Consider the following 23,637-nt stretch of genomic DNA (forward strand, 5'->3'; position numbering starts at 1 on the left):
CCACACGGAATATTTATGCAAAATGATATTGTACGATGATTTTATTGAAATTGTGTGATACAAATAAGATATGCACTTTTATAGTCATGTGACAGTATAACGTCGGATGGTCATGTGACTCAATTGTCTGCACTGGATTTCACTAATTGCACTGATTTTGTAATGAATTGTGGGTATATAGAGCCCACATTTTAGCATTGTTGTAGCTTGACAAAGGCCTCAGTGAGAAGGCCGAAACGTTGCTGGGAATAAAGTTTGGGGTCGTCACCCTATCACCAATAACTGGAAGTGCTGACTCTTCATTCGGTGAATATATATGTTGGAGGACAAGCCAGCCTCTCTGAGGAATATTGCACCCAGTGCACAACGTCTGACTGTGCTGCTGGCTGCATCATCTGTGGTATTATATATATATATATATATATATTTTTTTTTTTTTTTTTTCTCAGTAAAGAGGTGTGCCTACCAATGGGCAGATTTACATATGACTTTTAGATCACTTTTTATTGTGTTTTTAGAGGGGGCAGAATGAAGTAAAAAACTTTTTTTTTTATATGTTCACCATATACACTAAATACTGTGTTCATTTTATTGCATGGTTTATCACGTATGCAACAATACCAATTATATATATATTTTTGAAATTAAAGGACAGGTGATGGGATAAGAGAGACGTCATCCCTGTGTCTAAACCACTTGGATACCGCAGTCAGTATTTAAAGGGTTTCTGTCATGAGAAATAACGTTATGTAGCTCACTGACATTAGCGATGTGCTAATGTCAGCAGTACATAACAGTATGCTTTATAACTCCCTGCCTGCCGCCGTTCTCTTAAAGGGGTATTCCCATCACAATGATCACTGTTAAATCTGTTAATGATTTGACAGTGATCATTTTTGTAAATACATTTTATTACCCAATTCCCACCCTTTTTGAGAAAATAGGTCCCCTCTTACCCTGATGTTGTCTTTCGTCTCCCCTGGTTACGGTCACCTCTCGCCTGTCCAATTCCGTGGCCGCGCTTGCGCAGAAGACTGAGGATTTTCTCCCAGCCGGGCCGCGCAATGTCCTGAACGCGCACGCTGCCGCAGATTCGCCATGATGAGTTCTTCCTGGCCAGAATAGTACAGAGCCGTGAACGCACACGCCAGCTCTGTACTATACAGGTCAGGAATAAGTCTCCATGGCACATGCGCGGCGGCGTGCACGTTGAAGACAGCACGCAGCCCGGCCGGGAGAAGACGTCAATCAACCTGACTGAGCCCGCCCAGCCGAATCCAGGAAGTGAACGTTGCGCTCGCCGCAGGTAAGTATGAAAACTGTTGATGGGAATACCCCTTTAAAATAAAGACTTTTAAGATATGCTAATGAGCCTCTAGGTGCTATTTGGGCGTTGCTTCAGCACCTAGAGGCTCGGTCTACGCACCCTTTGGCACGCCCAGGTCCAGTTGATTGACTTTCGAGTTCTCCTCGATGTCCCGTAAATCCTGCACCTGTGCCGTCCCGTTTAGTATTTGGCGCAGGCGCAATGAGTGAGGGTCACGCTCCTGCTGCCGGCTTCCTCACTGGCCTGCGCCGAAGGAAGGTAGCCAGCAGCAGGAACGCGTCCTTCACTCACTGCGCCAAATACTAAAAGGGACGGCGCAGGCCGGGCTTAACGGGACACTGAGGAGAAAAGTCAATCAACTGGACCTGGGCGTGCCAAAGGGTGCGTAGACCGAGCCTCTAGGTGCACCTAGAGGCTCATTAGCATATTTTAAAAGTCTTTATTTTAAGAGAACGGCGGCAGGCAGGGAGTTATAAAGCATACTGTTATGTACTGCTGACATTAGCACATCGCTAATGTCAGTCAGGTATATAACGTTATTTCTCATGACAGAAACCCTTTAAGGGGTTGAATGACCAGTACCTGCAAATGATGGCATGGGCACAGCTCCTGAGCTTGCACCATACCTGCTACATACTGTACTATTTAGGCAGCTCTCTCTAACTGTACAGACAAAAATCACAAAATAAATTGGTATAAAAGGCAAAAGATGCTAAAAAAACCAAATGCTGTTGCGCATTTCTACCCGGGGGAGAAAATCCTTCACATGTGATCCGTTGCTAACAGCAATCCCCAGCAAAAAATGCATACAATGGAGGATGCCGGCAGCGGACTACATGTACCACAAAAACATCCTACACAGGTCTTAAAAGCAGAAAATGCTCAAAACCCATATGCTGGTGCGCATTACTAACCGGGGGAGCAAATCCTGCACATGTGATCCGTTGCTAACAGCAATCCCCAGCAAAAAATGCATACAATGGAGGATATACATATGGGTCCGCGCTAAACTTGAATGGGAGTGTTTCACAAACAGGAAGTCTTCACTGAGATTTCGCAGCTTCACAGATGCATCCCTGGTATATGGTCTCGATACCAACCAGTAAAGCGACTTCCTTCAAGAGGAACAGCTCATAGTGCAATACCCAAATCTTTTTTAAAAGGTATACAACTTGCATATAGCGTGTAAACTTGCCCGACCCGGGTTTAGCCTTTGTTTCGTCTGGGGCGTCACAATCAAATCCACCCGAACTCTGATCTCATGAGCTTAGGGTACCATGTCATTTCCGGTTTCCAGAGTAAAAGTTAGTACAAAATCTCATAATGTTCTCATATATAAAAATAAAATACGCGGCATATATTCAAACACTTACAGCGATCAATGCAGAAATCACTCTGTCACTAGCACAAAACACACTGGCATCGCGTGGCATATACACATGCCCTAAGGCAACAGCATGATCGTGGATCCGCCATTTGGTGCCCTGTACCTAGAGTGCATACCAATCTTCAGGTTCGGGCGATGAGCAGTACAATGACTTGCCGTGTGTGAATATAAAAATATATATATGAAGGATATGGAAATCTAAAACCCCTACAGCTACCTAAAAGCACCTAATATATCCCCATTACCTTATACCATCTATTATCCCACCCTCTACCATTCAAGGAAGAAGACTATGAGTACTATACTGGTAACCTAATGGCATGTTGTTATATTAATCCATACTGACAGCTTTCATGTCCCATTCAAGGTTGAGGCCTTTGGGATGTAGCGTATTTAGTTCATAAATCCACTGTGCTTCCCTCTTATTTATTTGTTTCACCGCATCCCCTCCTCTCTAGTTCTTGTGTACGTGTTCAACCCCCACAAATCTCAGTCCTGCAGGATTTTTTGGGTGAACTTCTTTAAAATGTGCGGATACACTATGGGTTTCAAGACCTCTTCTTATGTTTCCAATATGTTCACTAATTCTAAGTTTACTATTTTAGTGCGTACCGTAGGGGCCCTTCTGAAGGTAAATGGTGGTTTCTCCGGAATCATTGTGCCAATGACCACATCATTTTTCAGGACTCTCCAATTACTCTGGATTATATGTTTAATCCTGGGACATAGGGCTGAATACGTGGTTTTAAATCCCATTTGTATTTGTCAGTATTTTTATTTCTATTATCCTTTTTAGCAATATTGTTCTCGCCAATTGCCCTTCTCTGTTCTTCTAGCAACTCCTCATTATACCCCATTTCTCTGAACCTATTTAAAATGATAGTACTCTGTACCTCATAATCTTCCTGACGGGAGCAATTCCTTTTTATGCTCTGGAACTGACCCCTAGGGACCTTTTGTAACCATGGGCTATAGTGACAGCTAGTTGCTTCAATATACCCATTCCTATCCGTGGGTTTAAAAAAAGTTTTGGTTGTTATACACTGATTTGTTATTGATATTTCCAGGTCAAGGAAATTAACCTTGACTTGCTAGTATCCTCAGTGAACTTAATATCCCAATGGTTACTGTTAATATGCCTTATAAAACACATGAGAGAGGACTCACCCTTCCAAATGCACAGGCAGTCGTCAAAGTATCTTTTCCATAGAATCAACATCCCTCCTGCTCCTTCTTTTGTATAAGTGGGGTAAAAAAAAAAAAATTTAATGAAAAATTGTTCCCAATAAGACATAAAAAGATTGGCAAAACTGGGTGCGAATTTTGCACCCATCGCCACTCCAGATGTCTGTAAATAGAAAGAATCACCATACCAAAAATAATTATGGGTCAAACAATAGTCTATACATTTTAAAATGAGCTCCTTCTGATCCTTTTCCATATGCTCATCCTCATCCATAAAATACTTCACTGCCTCCAATCCCTTATTATTTGGAATTATAGTATACAGCGATGTGACATCTGCTGTCAGATGCACATCATCTGTGACTGTACCCAACTCCTTCAGAACTTTCAGAACATGACCTGCATCTTTAAGGTAAGAAGGTGCAGTGGGCACGTATCTCTGGAGAAATACGTCCACATATTCTGAAACCCTGCTGGTGATGGATCCGATCCCAGAGACAATGGGTCTCCCAGGTGGGTTTTCGTATCCTTATGGACTTTAGGTAGGTAATAAATGAAGGGTGTTATTGGATGAATATTAAGGAGATAATTATACTCCTTCTTATTTAAAACTCCTTTTTCCAACCCTCTCTCAAGTAATGTTTTTAATAATTTTTTATATTCATTAATAGGATCTTTCTTCAACATCTTATAGGTTACCTGATCTCCTAAAATTCTTTCCATTTCTTTCTCATAACTACTCTTATCATATCCTGGACTGTTTCTCAATCTCTCCTCCTTTTGGGCATTGTTTATTAGTAGTCTTTCATCATTTGGTGGGGAAAATTTTCCAACCCCATATCCTCCGGTCTACTCTCTCCCTTCTCCCTCACCCTCTCAGAACCTTCTATACTCCTAACTTGCTCTTTTCCATTAAATCTTTTTGATTGCTGCGTCGCTTGTTCATTGTTCACCTTAAAACGTCCCTCTCTGGTATCACTATAGTAACCTCTCCCATATGTCCTCCCACCTCTAAAACCTTCTTCATATTGTGGTTTGAATGCAATGAGGTTTATTATTGAGAAAAGAAAAAACAAACTCACGACATTATGTAATAAAATTGATGGTATTAAAACCAAGTTATCTCCTTTTAAGGATATGGAGGAATATAAAGAGCTCTCCTATAAATGCCAAAAGGAGATTATAAAAGTTGAACATGAGGTTAAAAAGAAAAAACTGAAAAAATATCTGAAGGTCACTGATGACTATAATAATAATAAGTAATCACAGGGTACCACCTGCATTAAAACGTAGCCTTTATTATATAGTCCTTATAAAATAACTAACTCCCATTATAACAAACACAGAAAGAAAAACAAAAACAAAAATCAACACTTTATGACTGGACATGCATCTGGTGCTCTGAGGGATTATTTTTGGTGTTTTTATACACTGAGGTTCCTGGAGAGCACTCAATTATAGGCAGGATAGCTGCTATTCAGTTGGGCCTGTCCCTAGGTGTGACCCTAGGATATTTAGTTCTGCCTAAAAAACGGAATAGCCGCCCCGATAAGGGCGATCCCGTGTTCAGGAACCTCCTGTATTGCCCTAGTTTGTCCCTGTTTTATGACAGTTGGACTGGGTCTGACCACGGTCCCCTAAATGATGACCTGATCTAAATACAGAAAACAATAAAAATGTATTCACAGATTATAGCACCATATATGTATATGCTAAATCCACTGTGTCGTTAAAGTAAGAGAAAAAAAGAAAGGTATTCGTATGATAAACGTCCAAGGCTGCTGCTTGATGCTCACAATGGTGCACTCCTACAGCGCAGCCGTGTATTACGATGCCAAGATGCACTTGGTATAGATATATTGTCCCAAGATGCACTATTGGTATAAAAAATAAGCCGCAGCCCACCATCATCTGGCTTGGCCAATGGTGGTCAGTGCCGGTGCCCCAACGGATGCAATGTGACCTCATTGGATCCGTTGGTGCACCGGCGCTGACAACCATTGGCCAATCCGGATGATGGTGGGCTGCGGCTTATTTATTAGGACGCCTGCAACCACCCCCCTACAGTCATTCTGGACATGCAAGTACCACATGGATTATAATTATCTCTTATGTTATGGTGCACACAAACTAATTCTGCTGTACATGATTGGCAGGCAGTTCATTAGTGCATAAACGGATATGATGCAGTGTCCAAATGTCTGTGTCTATAAAGGGAGTATATTCATCCCCTAGGTCTATATAGGGCTCTGACCCTATCTATCGTTGTTTTTGGACTGTATTATCCAGAGTACTGATTGGTAGTGCATGGCTGTAATGACTGACAGCCTGACACTGGTGACAATCTCACTGTAATGTCATCCATGATGAGGAAGACTGTGTCCCATTCATGTCAACACTGATGCCTGTCAGGTTATTGAACTGATATATCCCCTGATGAGTCCAGGTCATTGGTATGGGCGAAACGCGTAGGGAATATATATATCTATACCAATAGTGCATCTTGGGACTATATATCTATACCAAGAGTGCATCTTGGCATCATAATGCACGGCTGCGCTGTAGGAGTGCACCATTGTGAGCATCAAGCAGCAGCCTTGGACGTTTATCATACGAATACCTTTCTTTTTTTCTCTTACTTCCGACACAGTGGATTTAGCATATACATATATGGTGCTTTAATCTGTGAATACATTTTTATTGTTTTCTGTATTTAGATCAGGTCATCATTTAGGGGACCGTGGTCAGACCCAGTCCAACTGTCATCAAACAGGGACAAACTAGGGCAATACAGGAGGTTCCTGAACACGGAATCGCCCTTATCGGGGCGGCTATTCAGTTTTTTTGGCAGGAATAAATATCCTAGGGTCACACCTAGGGACAGGCCCAACTGAATAGCAGCTATCCTGCCTATAATTGAGTGCTCTCCAGGAACCTCAGTGTATAAAAACACCAAAAATAATCCCTCAGAGCACCAGATGCATGTCCAGTCATAAAGTGTCGATTTTTGTTTTTGTTTTTCTTTTCTTTGTGTGTTTGTTATAATGGGAGTTAGTTATTTTATAAGGACTATATAATAAAGGCTACGTTTTAATGCAGGTGGTACCCTGTGATTACTCAATTTATACATACCATTCATGTTTATTTCCCTTCTGACAGGGTATTGTCTTAGCTGTGACTATATAATAATAATAAGGTTTACATATGGCGAGAGAAAAAAGGTGTGGGAGATGAGGAGAAACACATACAGGAGGAGGTCTCAGATACCTTTCCCAATCCTGGAAAAACTAGCAAGCAGGTGTATGAAAATAGGAGAATGCAATAGGGTATGAGGGATCATGTAACGGAGGAGCCAGTGCCATCCCAACATGACACAGGGATAGGCAGGTTTAGACATCAGTATTGTGGATCCAGACCCCCTTATGCACCGAGATATGGGTACAATTACCATCAGCCATATGGAAACTATAGGGGACCACAGCAATATGAAGAAGGTTTTAGAGGTGGTAGGACATATGGGAGAGGTTACTATAGTGATACCAGAGAGGGACGTTTTAAGGTGAACAATGAACAAGCGACGCAGCAATCAAAAAGATTTAATGGAAAAGAGCAAGTTAGGTGTATAGAAGGTTCTGAGAGGGTGAGGGAGAAGGGAGAGAGTAGACGGAGGATATGGGGTTGGAAAATTTTCCCCACCAAATGATGAAAGACTACTAATAAACAATGCCCAAAAGGAGGAGAGATTGAGAAACAGTCCAGGAAGGAAAAAAAGACCTATAGAGGAAGGAGGGGAGGACAAGGAAAACGAAAGTCCGCAGGCCAAGAAAGCTCGGGAGAGCAACTAGGGATATACAATTTAAGTTCTTATGAGTTAATGGAGGATGAGAAAAGAGTCCTAAATATAGGTCTTAAGTTCGCCCCTACCCATAAGGGCAACAAATTTGAGGTGTATCTAGATTTACATCGATACATTAGGAAACTCAACATTTTTTAATATATGATGTCCAAACCACCAATAAGTACAGGGCCGGCAGAAAAATATTCACACACCACCCTTAAAAACAAATCCAACTTCTACCCCAACAATAGGGACAATGAGTGTATTGAGGCCTTTAAAAGAGGAATAATAAAAGGATTGGAAGGGATACAGGATAATAACAATAAGAAAGGTAAAGAGAAAGATGCTTTAAAAAATCTGGAGAAAAACGAAAATATAATAATAAAACCTGCTGACAAGTGTGGGGGGATAGTTGTCCTTGATAAGAGTAGTTATGAGAAAGAAATGGAAAGATTTTTAGAAGATCAGGTAACCTATAAGATGCTGAAGAAGGATCCTATTGATGAATATAAAAAATTATTAAAAACATTACTTGAGAGAGGGTTGGAAAAAGGAGTTTTAAATAATGAGTATAATTATCTCCTTAATATTCATCCAATAACACCCTTCATTTATTACCTACCTAAAGTCCATAAGGATACGATAAACCCACCTGGGAGACCCATTGTCTCTGGGATCGGATCCATCACCAGCAGGGTTTCAGAATATGTGGACGTATTTCTCCAGAGATACTTGCCCACTGCACCTTCTTACCTTAAAGATGCAGGTCATGTTCTGAAAGTTCTGAAGGAGTTGGGTACAGTCACAGATGATGTGCATCTGACGACAGCAGATGTCACATCGCTGTATACTATAATTCCAAATAATAAAGGATTGGAGGCAGTGAAGTATTTTATGGATGAGGATGAACATATGGAAAAGGATCAGAAGGAGTTCATTTTAAAATGTATAGACTATTGTTTGACCCATAATTATTTTTGGTATGGTGATTCTTTCTATTTACAGACATCTGGAGTGGCGATGGGTGCAAAATTCGCACCCAGTTTTGCCAATCTTTTTATGTCTTATTGGGACCAATTTTTCATTACCCCACTTATACAAAAAGAAGGAGCAGGAGGGATGTTGATTCTATGGAAAAGATACATCGGCGACTGCCTGTGCATTTGGAAGGGTGATGAGTCCTCTCTCATGTGTTTTATAAGGCATATTAACAGTAACCATTGGGATATTAAGTTCACTGAGGATACTAGCAAGGTCAAGGTTAATTTCCTTGACATGGAAATATAAATAACAAATCAGTGTATAACAACCAAAACTTTTTTTAAACCCACGGATAGGAATTGGTATATTGAAGCAACTAGCTGTCACTATAGCCCATGGTTACAAAAGGTCCCTAGGGGTCAGTTCCAGAGCATAAAAAGGAATTGCTCCCGTCAGGAAGATTATGAGGTACAGAGTACTATCATTTTAAATAGGTTCAGAGAAAAGGGGTATAATGAGGAATTGCTAGAAGAACAGAGAAGGGCAATTGGCGAGAACAATATTGCTAAAAAGGATAATAGAAATAAAAATACTGACAAATACAAATGGGCGTTTAAAACCACGTATTCTGTCCTATGTCCCAGGATTAAACATATAATCCAGAGTAATTGGAGAGTCCTGAAAAATAATGCGGTCATTGGCACAATGATTCCGGAGAAACCACAGTTTATCTTCAGAAGGGCCCCTACGGTACGCACTAAAATAGTACAGGGGTGTTTGATGAAAATTGCTAAGGCTACCACCAAGAATAATTTTGTGTGGTGTGGTTTTTGTTCCGGCTGCAAAAATAGATCGATGGCAGATAAGAAATGCAGGACACAAAATGTAATAAAAGTGAGAGGACACCTAACTTGTGAGTCTGCAGGGGTAATTTATGTGCTAGATTGCCCCTGCAGGTTACAATATGTGGGTAGAACCCTAAGAAAACTTAAAATTAGAATTTGTGAACATATTGGAAACATAAGAAGAGGTCTTGAAACCCATAGTGTATCCGCACATTTTAAAAAAGTTCACCCAAAAAATCCTGCAGGACTGAGATTTGTGGGGGTTGAACACGTACACAAGAACTAGAGAGGAGGGGATGCAGTGAAACAAATAAATAAGAGGGAAGCACAGTGGATTTATGAACTAAATACGCTACATCCCAAAGGCCTCAACCTTGAATGGGACATGAAAGCTGTCAGTATGGATTAATATAACAACATGCCATTAGGTTACCAGTATAGTACTCATAGTCTTCTTCCTTGAATGGTAGAGGGTGGGATAATAGATGGTATAAGGTAATGGGGATATATTAGGTGCTTTTAGGTAGCTGTAGGGGTTTTAGATTTCCATATCCTTCATATATATATTTTAATATTCACACACGGCAAGTCATTGTACTGCTAACCGCCCGAACCTGAAGATTGGTATACACTCTAGGTACAGGGCACCAACTGGCGGATCTACAATCATGCTGTTGCCTTAGGGCACGGGTGTCAAACACAAGGCCCGCGGGCCAAATCCGGCCCGCCAGACCTCGTCATGTGGCCCGCGTAGCCGCCACCGGCCTTCACCTTTTATTATCACTTCCTGCAGGCGGCCCCTGCAGGAAGTGATAATAAATCACATAAGGAGGGCTGGTCAGGGGCCACACACCACATACTACGGGCCCCGCTCCTACCTGGGAAACGTCTACAGCAGGGTCTGACCTGTCACTATGGTAACTGCTGATCACCAACACGCTAACTACCGATCACGAGTCTTTCTCCGCTCTTTTGATTGGCCAATCTTCTGTTGTGGGCGTGGTATCCCGATTTTTTTTGGGGGGAGCCAGGTGTTGTGACGTCATCAGCCGCCGACTCAGTTCAGACGTCATCAGCCGCTGACACGAGGCAGCCAACGTGAGCCAGGCAGCATGGCAGAGCCCAGTGTGCAGCTGGCGCAGAGACTGGCGGCCAATGACAAGAACAGCCGCGACCGGGCCCTGCGCAAACTGCGCCACTACCTGTCAGTCCGGAGCGCGGAGCCCGAGGGTGAGAGGAGAGGAGGAGGGGGAGCACTGAGAGAGAGGAGAGGAGGGGGAGCACTGAGAGAGAGGAGAGGAGGGGGAGCACTGAGAGAGAGGAGAGGAGGGGGAGCCCTGAGAGAGAGGAGAGGAGGGGGAGCCCTGAGAGAGAGAGAGGAGAGGAGGGGGAGCCCTGAGAGAGAGAGAGGAGAGGAGGGGGAGCACTGAGAGAGAGAGAGGAGAGGAGGGGAGCACTGAGAGAGAGAGAGGAGGGGAGCACTGAGAGAGAGAGAGGAGAGGAGGGGAGCACTGAGAGAGAGAGAGAGGAGGGGGAGCACTGAGAGAGGGAGAGGAGGGGGAGCACTGAGAGAGAGGAGAGGAGGGGGAGCACTGAGAGGAGAGGAGGGGGAGCACTGAGAGAGAGGACACTTATGGATCTGTGGATGACACATAGCATAAGATGCTATATATGTGTCATCCACAGATCCCCCCCATAACTGTCATACACAGATCCCCTATAAGAGCCACCCACAGATCCCCTATAAGAGCCACCCACAGATCCCCCATAAGAGCCACCCACAGATCCCCCATAAGAGCCACCCACAGATCCCCCATAAGTGTCACCCACAGATCCCCCATAAGTGTCACCCACAGATCCCCCATAAGTGTCACCCACAGATCCCCCATAAGTGTCACCCACAGATCCCCCATAAGTGTCACCCACAGATGCCCCATAAGTGTCACCCACAGATCCCCCATAAGTGTCACCCACAGATCCCCCATAAGTGTCACCCACAGATCCCCCATAACAGTGACATCCACAGATCCCCCATAACAGTGCCATCCACAGATCCCCCATAACAGTGCCATCCACAGATCTCCCATAACAGTGCCATCCACAGATCCCCCATAACAGTGCCACCCACAGACCACAATTAGTTCAAAACCCACCAAAAGCACACCTTTTGGTTCAAAATATTTTTTTTCTTATTTTCCTCCTCAAAAACCTAGGTGCGTCTTATGGGCCGGTGCGTCTTATAGGGCGAAAAATAGTTCTGGAATGTGTTGGATAACACTGACAGCACAACCGGCCCTTTGAGGGTGACCAAACTGCTGATGCGGCCCCCGATGAATTTGAGTTTGACACCCCTGCCTTAGGGCATGTGTATATGCCATGCGATGCCAGTGTGTTTTGTGCTAGTGACAGAGTGATTTCTGCATTGATCGCTGTAAGTGTTTGAATATATGCCGCGTATTTTATTTTTATATATGAGAACATTATGAGATTTTGTACTAACTTTTACTCTGGAAACCGGAAATGACATAGTACCCTAAGCTCATGAGATCAGAGTTCGGGTGGATTTGATTGTGACGCCCGAGATGAAACAAAGGCGAAACCCGGGTCGGGCAAGTTTACACGCTATATGCAAGTTGTATACCTTTTAAAAAAGATTTGGGTATTGCACTATGATCTGTTCCTCTTGAAGGAAGTCGCTTTGCTGGTTGGTATCGAGACCATATACCAGGGATGCATCTGTGAAGCTGCGAAATCTCAGTGAAGACTTCCTGTTTGTGAAACACTCCCATTCAAGTTTAGCGCGGACCCATATGTATGTACTCTTTTGGATTTTATTGGAGAAGGGACTCACTCCAACCTTTTGGGACTGCTGCTCATTTATTCCTGGTATCACACAGAAACTTTGTGTCTATACAATGGAGGATGCCTGCAACAGACCACATGTAAGACAAATGTGTGGATGTGGCTATAAGAAACAGTTCTCCATAACTACAGTTAGGTCCATGTATATTTGGACAGAGACAAAAAAAATTCTAATAAAATAGGACAAAATTTGCACTTCAACCACAATGGATTTTGAACAAAACAATTCAGATGCAGTTGAAGTTCAAACTTTCAGCTTTAATTCCGTGGGTTGAACAAAATTATTGCATAAAAATGGGAGGAACTAAAGCATTTTTTAAACTCAATCCCTTCATTTCAGGGGTTCAAAAGTAATCGGACAAATTAAATAATTGTAAATAAAATGTTAATTTCTAATACTTGTTGGCAATGACTGCCTGAAGTCTTGAACTCATGGACATCACCAGACGTTGTGTTTCCTCCTTTTTAATGCTCTGCCAGGCCTTTACTGCAGCGTTTTTCAGTTGCTGTTTGGTTGTGGGCCTTTCTGTCTGAAGTTTAGTCTTTAACAAGTGAAATGCATGCTCTATCGGGTTCAGATCAGGTGACTGACTTGGTCATTCAAAAATATTCCACTTCTTTGCTTTAATAAACTCCGGGGTTGCTTTGGCTTTATGTTTTGGGTCATTGTCCATCTGTATTATGAAACGCCGACCAATCAGTTTGGCTGCATTTGGCTGGATTTGAGCACACAGTATGTCTCTGAAAACCCCAGAATTCATCTGGCTGCTTCTGTCCTGTGTCACATCATCAATAAACACTAGGGACCCAGTGCCACTGGCAGCCATGCATGCCCAAGCCATCACACTCCCTCCGCCGTGTTTTACAGATGATGTGGTATGCTTTGGATCATGAGCTGTACCATGCCTTCGCCATACATTTTTCTTTCCATCATTCTGGTAGAGGTTGATCTTGGTTTCATCTGTCCAAAGAATGTTCTTCCAGAAGTGTGCTGGTTTTTTAAGATGTTTTTTTTAGAAAAGTCCAATCTAGCCTTCTTATTCTTGAGGCTTATGAGTGGCTTGCACCGTGCAGTGAACCCTCTGTATTTACTTTCATGCAGTCTTCTCTTTATGGTAGATTTGGGTATTGACACGTCTATATCCTGGATGGTGTTGTTCACTTGTTTGGCTGTTGTGAAGGGGTTTCTCTTCAACATGGTAATTATTCTGCGAGCATCCACCACTGTTTTCTTCCGTGAGCGTCCAGGTCTTTTTGCATTGTTGAGGTCACCCGCGCTTTCTTTCTTTCTCAGGATGTACCATACTGTAGATTTTGCCACTCCTAATAGTGTAGCAAATTCTCGGATAGATTTTTTTTCTGTTTTTGCATGTTCACTTCTCAGCAAAATTTTCAAAATGCAAGCACCACACCTCAAATCAACTCCAGGCCTTTTATGTGCTTAATTGAGAATGAAATAATCAAGGAATTGCCCACACCTGCCTAAGAAACAGCCTTTGAGTGAATTGTCCAATTACTTTTTGTCCCTTTAAAAACAGGGTGCCACATGTAAAGGAGCTGAAACTCCTAAACCCTTCATCCAATTTTAATGTAGATACCCTCAAATGAAAGGTACAAGTTTGGACTTTATGTCCATGTCCATTATATAACTATAACTTGAATATTTAAAAAAAACTAAATTTGTGTCAGTGTCTAAATATTTATGGACCTTGCTGTACCTTCCTACCATGACTTAATAGTATAATGCAGGTCAGGAAGGCGTTAAAAGTTATGTCCACTTTTTAACCAATTTCTGTTTGTCCCAGTGCATTTAAAATAAATAAAATGACAATTTTGCAACTACAGCTCCTATGCAAACCTATGCATCTCCATGGAGACAGCAAATAACCCCCATATAGGTCCTACAGTCATATTCTCATCCACCTTTTCCTTACTTGTTGCTAATTTACCAAATGTATTTTTAGCATACAGTTGAGAACAGATGGATGGCGGTATAAATGCTGGATCAGACTATATGGGGTTTGTTTGCTTTCTGTTACTATGAAGATAAATGTGTCTGCATAGAGCTGTAGGCACAGAACAATAGAACATTTGTAATCAAGATGCATTGCAAAGTTGCATCATTTTTTATTTTAGATACATTAGGATAATAAAGAAAGGGCTTGTCTGAGTTATCCTAAAATCTTCCCAAAGCCAGCCTCGTGCTGTATAGTGCTGACAGCAGTGATTGCCTGCAGGGGTCATGGGCTGTATATCCCTAAGTCACCACTGCAGCCTTATATACAAACAGCTTGTTTATACACCATTACCCATGAAACAGATGTTTTAATTTTTATGCAAAAAGGTTCTAGAGGGAATACATAAAATAAGAAAACTTCAAATGTCATGGGCTAAATGATTGTATAATAAAATAGGACAAAATTTGCACTTCAAATATAGAATATCATACACAGCATAGGCAAAAATAGAGATTTTTTTTTACTTTAAATTGATTTCTTATTGCATTCACCGCTATCATCTGGTTTGGAGCCAAATGATGTTAAAGGGGTTTTTTTCACTTCATCAAATGGCATTTATCATGTAGAGAAAGTTAATACAAGGCAGTTACTAATGTACTGTATGGTAATTGTCCCTATTGCCTCTTTTGCTGGCTGGATTCATTTTTCCAGCAGTGGTAGTCGTGCTTGTACAATATAGGGAAAAGTGCTGGTCTTTCAGGTGGTCAGGACCATGGGAATGTGCATAAACCGGTGCTTTTTTCTATAGTGTGCAAACACGACCACCGCTGCTGGATTGCAGGGTGGTCGTAACCCTGGAAACAGGCAGTGTATAATGCGATGGAAAAATGAATCCAGCCAGCAAAAGAAGCAATGTGGACAATCATAATACATTAGTAAGTGCCTTGTAGTAACTGTCACGGAAGGTGTACAGAAAACTAGAAGACACAAAATGAAGATCCGACTGACTGGATCCAAAACTAAGGAACCAAAGGGAGAGCCCTGCAACAGACCCGGCTCTCTCCCTAACTGCTCAGCCTATGAAAAAATCTCAATGGTAGATGATCGCATATCCTCGTTCCTCGACTGTATAACACCTGAACACCCTATAATAGTGAGGGGACACGACAACCGGCTCCCTACACTTGATACGGAGGGAGTCAGGGTCACCTGGGATCCAGCAAACAGGAAAACACAAATGAATGAACAAAACTTATCTGTAGAAGACTCAGTAGTAGCATCCAGCATGCACACACTCCAGGAAGTTGTATAAACCGCAAAGTGATGCAGTATGGGAAGGGATTTAAAGGGATGCAATCAGTGCAACTACATGACAGCTGAGAGAGGCTAACGAGATGAGAAAACGAAAGCAAAACTAAAGGAACCTCAAGGAGGAGGTTCTGAAGAACCTCTGTCAGAGCTTTTCAGATGTCTGGTGGTGACAGTAACTTCCTCTACATGATAAATGCCATTTGCTGAAGTGAGACAACCCTTTTAAGTAATATATGATGGATGTGCATAACTAGTAATTACCTAAAGTATATTTATTGGAGCTGAGACAACAGATGAAGAGACCCATCATCAGAATACACACTCGTTTATAGACACCCATGTATCTTACATAAAGGAAGGTCTGGATTCTGTGGTCAGATCTGAAAGATCTCCAATGGCCAAATGGACCAGTAACAACAATAGCATCATATAAGCGGAAGAGGATCTGTCACACACAGCAGTGGCAGTGATTCCCTTTAGTGATTATAATATATGGCCCTGTGATATTAATGCTCTTGTAGACATCAGGATCCTGGTGAAGAATTTTACAAACTATTTTTCTGGTGTCATCTTATGTGGCCGAGGAAACATTGGGCCACCTCAGGCACCAGTTCTCTAGTGCAGCTAAAGCTACTGCTCCTATTACATACTAATATCCTAAAAATGCACATAAGAATACATCTTTCAGTTATTTCAGAGACTCTGGACAATGCACACAATAATATCAAAGCACATGTGCAATAAATTCAGCCACAGTAACAATGCAGGAATAATAGACAACAATATTTGTACAATCGTCATACACATATTAATGTCAACCTGTCTTAGAATGTGAGCAGGACTAGTTACTTCCACTTACAGAGGTGCCTAGTAGGTGTTAAGGAAAACCCAGCTTTCCTGAGACTCATTTTTTATCTTGAGACTTTATGTGTTTATTTGTGTGAGATTCTGGCAGAGTTTTGAACTGTGCGCTGACATCTGTCATGTTCCTCCATCGATGTCATGGTATCGATCATCACGTGACTGACCCATGGTCTGCCACAACATTTTCTGGTGGAGAATGCGGACACCACAAAAACGCTCCTAGCTGCAGACCCTGATATAGAGACCAGGAACCAGGAAGACCGCGGTAAGTAACTCATTGTGTTACTGCCTGTTTCCTGAGCTCTGTTCGCTGTTCTGCAGTCTGATGTGTGAATTTGGTGCTTGCACCGTGTTCTGGTGAATGTTTTGCTTAATTCCCCTATACGTGCAAATTGTCTCTAGGTGTATGAATGCACAATTGTGTGCACTAGCACCTTACTAAGAAGGTAAACCACAGTTAGGGTGCAGCCCTTCTCACCGTGTGGGACGCCACACTAGGTGCAGTACCCTACTGATACATCACACCCTTTTTTCTGTATATTACTACCATTAGCAATCCCTAACAGGGAAGTACTACAAGTAACAAACATTTACCTTGCCACATTTTTTCTTATTGTTACTTCAGTTATCTACAAACTGTTTACACGGTATATCTACCCACCAATGTGGCAGCAAACCATTGAAGGTGGAAATCAGCGCTGAATGACTACTGCATTAATATACCTGTACCCCCATTTTTTTACTTCATATTTAATATTTTTATTTTTCATCCTATTGCTCACTTTTTAAATTTTTATGCTTTTTATGAAGGTGAATTACTACCTTTTAAATCCAATCCTATGAACGTACATATACGATCCCCCCTCCCATTATATATACCCTATACCATTGATATTGATACGTAATAAATACATACTTTTGCCCACTAATCTACCTACATTGCTCTTTAAGTGTACTACCTGGTGAAGAGTGACGGTTTTCTACATACTTTTTATTGCATACTCTTCCTTTCTGATTGGGTGAATCAGTTAAACCTAGAGCACCTACACATTGTATTGGCCAGGTGAGCCACCAGCAACCCGTTTTCAGTCTACAAATGTGTGAGTGGCTGAGATAAGCAAAATCTAGGAAGAGTCTGACCCTGCCTCCCCTGAGCCAAGCTAAAAGTCTAGAGCCCACTGACTGGCTTGTCCGATCTGTGTCTCTGGGGGCCTCTGGTTCTGGTAGAGAAACAGGTTGATGGACTTATCTTAGAGGAGGCTTTGAGAAGTGGCAGTGTATAAATCTGTCCAGCAAGATTGGATAGGGGCCCTGCAGTTTCTCGTTGGTACCTGAAAAAGGCACCTGAGGTCTAGGCTACTGCCTAGACCTCTCAATGAAGTGACTGCAATCCTTTGAGTTCCCTCAACGTTAACTACCCCTTGACACAACCCCAGGTCCATAACTAATCATCACATCCACATGGGGAATTCAATTGTCTTTTTGGTAGACACAGGAGCAGCACATACCCTAATACAAGAGAAATATGTGTCTGAGGAGCTTATCTCCTCAGATTACATTTATTGTCAAGGGGTTGAGGGAACGTCTGTTAAATTCCCACTAACAAAAGCTGTTAAACTTAACATTCATAAAGCTTATCTATTTTCATGCGTGTGTTGATAAGCTGTCAAACCAAGTGCCTATAGATGCCATATATTTTACCGACATGTTTCAAAGCTGTCACCGCAGCCTCGGAATTAGTGCTAAAAACAGAAGATTTGGTACTACAACACCCTTTTACATTACAAGTACCACATTCAGTTGCTGAACTACTACACACCACCAAATTGACATATTTGTCTCAAGTCAGAATTACAAAATATGAGATGACACTACTCAGTCCCCACATTACCTTGCAGCGATGTACAGTTCTAAATCCAGCTACTTTGTTGCCAGTGGATGTAGAAGACGAGGGGGAAGTGGGAGTAGTAAAAATGTCTGATCCAATTGCAAATCATAACTGTCATGAGAAACGGCTACCACATCCAAGGGAGGTCAATGGCTGAAATCTGATTGGCTGTTGCTGCCTTGCCCCCTTTTTTTTCTAATTGTGAACCACCCAGAGAGGGTGGGTCAAGTTATTAAAGCATAAGCGTCCAAGGAAGGCAGCAGGCGCGCGGCAGTGACACAGGGAGGTAGTGACGATAAATAACAAGAGGCCCTGTTATTGGAATGAATACACTTTCCGTTAATGAGGATCTATTGGAGGGTAAGTTTGGTGCCAGCAGCCAACTTGCTCCCGGCCTCCACAACATTCACCCAGTGTGCCGTCATAATGAGGATTGTGTTGACCAGACTCTTGGCTACTGAGACTGGACTTGTAGGTGAGGGCCTGCTGCCTCTTTGTTGACTCTAGATAACTTCTAGGTGCTCGCACGTCCCCATCACGGCGACGATCCATTTGGATGTCTGTCCTATCAACTGTGGAGCAATTTTTCAACAAGGACCTTCTGGTATAGCACCGTTTTGCTTGTCCTCTCCACCAGAGATATGAGAGATGAGTATTTCCCTTTGCAGCGAGGGTTGAGAAGGGTGAACAACCAGTAATCCGTGTTGTCTAAAATGCGTATAACACGCGGGTCATGGGAAAGGCAGCCTAACATAAAGTCAGCCATGAGTACCAACAGGCAAGACTTGGCTGTCGTCATCAGAAGGCGACAGCCAAGTCTTGCCTGTAAAAGATTGTAGGTGAGGGCCTGGAGGTGAGCTGACCTTGTAAAATATTATATGCGAGGGCCTGTAGGTGAGCTGACCCTGTAAAACATTATATGCGAGGGTGTGCAGTTGAGCTGACCCTGTAAAACATTATTTGCCAGGGCCTGTATGTGGGCTGACCCTTTAAAACATTATATTCGAGGGCGTGCAGTTGAGCTGACCCTGTAAAACATTATATGCAAAGGCCTACAGCGGAGCTGACACTGTAAAAAATTATTTGCGAGGGCCTGCAGGTGAGCTGACCCTGTAAAAAATTATATGCGAGGGCCTGCAGGTGAGCTAACCCTGTAAAAAATTATATGCGAGGGCATTATATACGACGAATAAGCATGTTGATATGATAGAAGAGGAGGAGGAGGATGAGAAATTATATGCGAGGGCATTATATGCGACGAATAAGCATGTTGATATGATAGAGGAGGAGGAGGATGAGAAAAGGAAGATTTAATCATATACCCTTTTTTGTGGTGGAAGGGGTGCATGGGAATACAGTGTATTGAGTACATAGAACAACACATTTAAAGTGCCTTTGTTCATCCGCTTTCCTCTGGTGGAGTCGAGAAGTCTGGGGAAATCCAGGCCTTGTTCATTTTTATAAGAGTCAACCTGTGCCACCAGCAGCACTAAATACCCGCTCAGACAAAACGCTGGCGGCAGGGCAGGCCAGCACCTCCAAGGCATAGAGCGTCGGTTTTTGCCACGTGTCCAGCTTGGACACCCAGTAGTTGTAAGGCACTGAGGGATCACTGAAGATACTGGCATGGTCTTCTACGTAATCCTTCACCATGTTCCATAGCTTTTCCCTCCTTGTGAGGCCACGCATCAGGGTGAGGGTGCTGGCGGGGTGTCATTTATCTGTCCCAGACCTTGGAGAGTGTTGCCCTGCCTCTGTTGGAACTGTTGTGTGATCCCCTTGTCTCCCCTCCTCGGTTGCCCAAGGAAGTAGGGACTCTGCCACCAGCGTTGTCAGATGGAAATTTTTGGAGCAATTTTTCCACAAGGACCTTCTGGTATTGCACTGTTTTGCTTGTCCTTTCCACCTGAGGATTGAGAGATGAGAAGTTCTCTTTGTAGCAGGGGTCGAGAAGGGTGAACACCCAGTAATCTGTGTTGTCTAAAATGCGTATAACGCGCGGGTACCATGAAGTCAGTCATGTGTGCCAGAGTACCAACAGGCAAGACTTCTATGTATGACTGTCCATCTCCTCATCCTCTTCCTCCTCTTCTGCCCACCCACGCTGAATAGATGGAATTAAACTTCCATGGGTACTAACCTCTGTAGCGGAGGCAACCGTCTCCTGCTCCTCCTCTTCATCGTCCAATTTGCGCTGAGAAGACAGACGGAGGGTGGTCTGGCTACCACCCTGTGTAATGTCTTCTTCCCCCATTTCCACCTCTTCCACATGCAAAGCGTTGTCCATAATTGTGAGCAGCGAGCGTTTGAGTAGACACAGAAGTGGGATGGTTATGCTGATAATAGCGTTATCGCCGCTCACTATCTGTGTCGATTCCTCAAAGTTTCTTAAAACCTCAGAGAGGTCAGACATCCATGCCCACTCCTCGCTTCTGATTAGCGGAAGCTGACTGGAAAGGCGACGACTGGTATTCCACAGCTGGTATTCCACTACTGCCCTCTGCTGCTCACAAAGCCTGGCCAACATGTGGAACGTGGAGTTCCAGTGCGTGCTCATGTCGCACAACAGCCAGTGAGCTGGCAAGTTAAAGCACTGCTGCAGCATTGATAGACCGGCTGAAGCTGTTGATGACTTGCGGAAATGTGCACACACACTGCGCACCTTCACCAGTAGCTCAGGCAAATTAGGGTAGGTTTTGAGAAACCGCTGAACCACTAAGTTTAATACATGGGCTAGGCATGGGATGTGTGTGAGCTTGCCGAGCTCCAAAGCCGCCACCAAGTTACGGCCATTATCACACACAACCATGTCTGGTCTCTTATCCCCTGCAACAGCTCTGTGGCGGTGTGCTGTTTGTCCCTTAAGCATATCAGCTTCAGCACGCCCTGTTGGACGCTTTCCCACTGCAGTGTTACACTGCTTCCAGCTACCGGCTGATGGCTGACTGGTGCTGCACGCGTATAATTCAGGAGCGGAAGTGGAGGAGGAGAAGTGGGGGTTGGAGTCACTAACGTAGGTGCTGGAGGAAACCCTGATGGAATTAGGGCCCACAATCCTCGGCGTCAGTAGCACCTGTGCCATCCCAGGGTACGACTCTCTCCTGGCCTCCACGATGTTCACCCAGTGTGCCGTAAGGGAAATGTAGCGTCCCTGGCCAAATGCACTTGTCCATGTGTCCGTGGTTAAGTGGACCTTCCCAGTAACTGCGTTGTCAGGGCACGTGTGACGTTTCGGGACACATGTTGGTGTAATGCAGGCACGGCACACCTTGAAAAATAGTTGCGTCTAGTGACAGAGTACCGCGGGACGGCCGCCGACATCAGGCTGCGGAAGGCCTCAGTGTCCACAAGCCTAAATGGCAACATTTCCAAGGCCAGTAATTTTTAAAGCTGCGCATTTAGTGCTATGGCCTGTGGTGGGTGGCTTGTTTATTAAATGCCTGGGGTAATGACATTTGGACTCTGCAGTGGGACAGGGAAGTGGATGTGGTCACTGATGGTGCTTGCGAAGGTCCAGGGCAGGAGGCATCCTTGCCTGCACCTTCGACTGGCCAGCACATACCATAGGGGAAGAAGAGGCAGTGGTGTAACCCGCAGACACAGATTGTGGACCCAGGCATTCGTCACACTTATCACGCTGCCTGGATGCCATGTGGCGGATCATGCTGGTGGCGGTGAGGTTGCTAGTGTTTACACCCCGCTCATTTTGGTGTGGCACAGGTTGCAAACTACTATTCTTTTTTCATCCACACTTTCCTCCAAAAAGTGCCATACTGCAGAACATTTACCCCTTGGCAAGGGAGATTTCCACAAGGGGGTGCTCGGTGGAACAGTTGCGGGCCTGTGTGGTGTGACCTGCCTTCTCCCTTTTGCCACCCCAGTGCTTCTTCCAGCCTGTTGTGGTGCTGCAGATCCCTCCCCCTCTGTAATGCTGTCCTCGCTCACCTTTCCACCTTCCCAGGTTGGGTCAGTGACCTCATTGGCCACAACATCCTCTTCCACTTCCTCACTCTGGTCATTCTCTTGATTTGTTGACCTAACCACAACCTCAGTGATTGACAACTGTGTCTCAACCTCTTCATCAACCTCTTGAGACAGTAATTGCGGTTGACTCATTGGCATCATCATCATGTGTCTCATCATCATCCACCTCATTAAATACTAATTGCCGTTCCCCACCGTCATGTTCTTGTGACTGTGGATGCTCAAGAGGTTGGGAATCAGGGCACAAGATCTCATCTCCCTCTTCAAGCGTGTTTGGTGAGAGGGCCAAATCAAGAAATGGCGATGAAAACAGCTCCTCGGAATTTCCAAGTGTGGGGTCACTTGTTTGGCCAGACACTGCATGGTGGGAGGTAAGAGGATCAGGGTCAGGATTCTGTTGACCAGACTCTTGGCTACTGAGACTGAACCTGGTGGAATACAGGGTGGTGCTTAACCGACTGTAAGCATTATCTGCTGCAATCCAACCGACCACCTGGTCAAAACTCTATAGAAAAAGTTTTGAAAATTATGGAAAAAATATACTCGTTTTCACTTATATTTTTCCTATCTCTGGCGCCGACACACAGAAGATATTGCACAGATGTCACAAGTCACTGCAGACACCCTCTATAGAAAAAGTATTGAAAATTATGGAAAAAATATACTCGTTTTCACTTATAATTTTCCTATCTCTGGACCTGACACACAGAAGGTATTGCACAGATGTCACAAGTCACTGCAGACACCCTCTATAGAAAAAGTGTTGAAAATGATAGAAAAAAAATTTGATGGCTATATTATATTGCTGCCACCACACACAATAATCCTTAAAAGGAATTTTGGGTCTTTGAAACGTTTTTCAACTATATAGATTGTGATCACACTCCATACACTATCTGTCCCTTCCTAAGCGCAGCTCTCCCTGACTACAAATGAGCCGAACATGCGTCATCGGGTGCTATATAGCACCCAATGACGCATTCCGGCCAGCCAATCACTGTAATGCCAGTAGCCAACATGGATACTGGCATTACAGTGAGGGCAGTACTTAGCTGCACGTTTATTGGCTGCATAGCAGCCGCAAAACCTGCGGGAAGCAGACTCGAGCATGGTGCTCGAGCACATGCGGTACTTGGCCTAGTACCACCATGTGCCGAGCATAGCGATGCTCGAGTAGAACAGCAGTTCGGCTGAGCATGCTTGCTCA

General features: G+C 43.6%; 1 protein-coding gene across 5 annotated transcripts in view; it reads right to left on the reverse strand.

Moving 5' to 3' along the window:
- Positions 1 to 23,637, reverse strand: part of OGDHL (oxoglutarate dehydrogenase L) — a 235,419-nt gene that overhangs the window by 203,128 nt on the left and 8,654 nt on the right. Inside the window, exon 1 of one of the 5 annotated variants that reach the window (XM_044297688.1) lies at positions 3,882 to 3,933. The exons of the other annotated variants lie outside the window; for them this stretch is intronic. The gene's annotated coding sequence lies outside the window, so the exon portion shown is untranslated. Of the gene's footprint in view, positions 1 to 3,881; positions 3,934 to 23,637 lie in introns of those variants that run through there. 5 annotated transcript variants of the gene reach the window in all.

The sequence above is a fragment of the Bufo gargarizans genome, chromosome 6, assembly GCF_014858855.1.
Source record: "Bufo gargarizans isolate SCDJY-AF-19 chromosome 6, ASM1485885v1, whole genome shotgun sequence".
Lineage (NCBI taxonomy): Eukaryota > Metazoa > Chordata > Amphibia > Anura > Bufonidae > Bufo > Bufo gargarizans.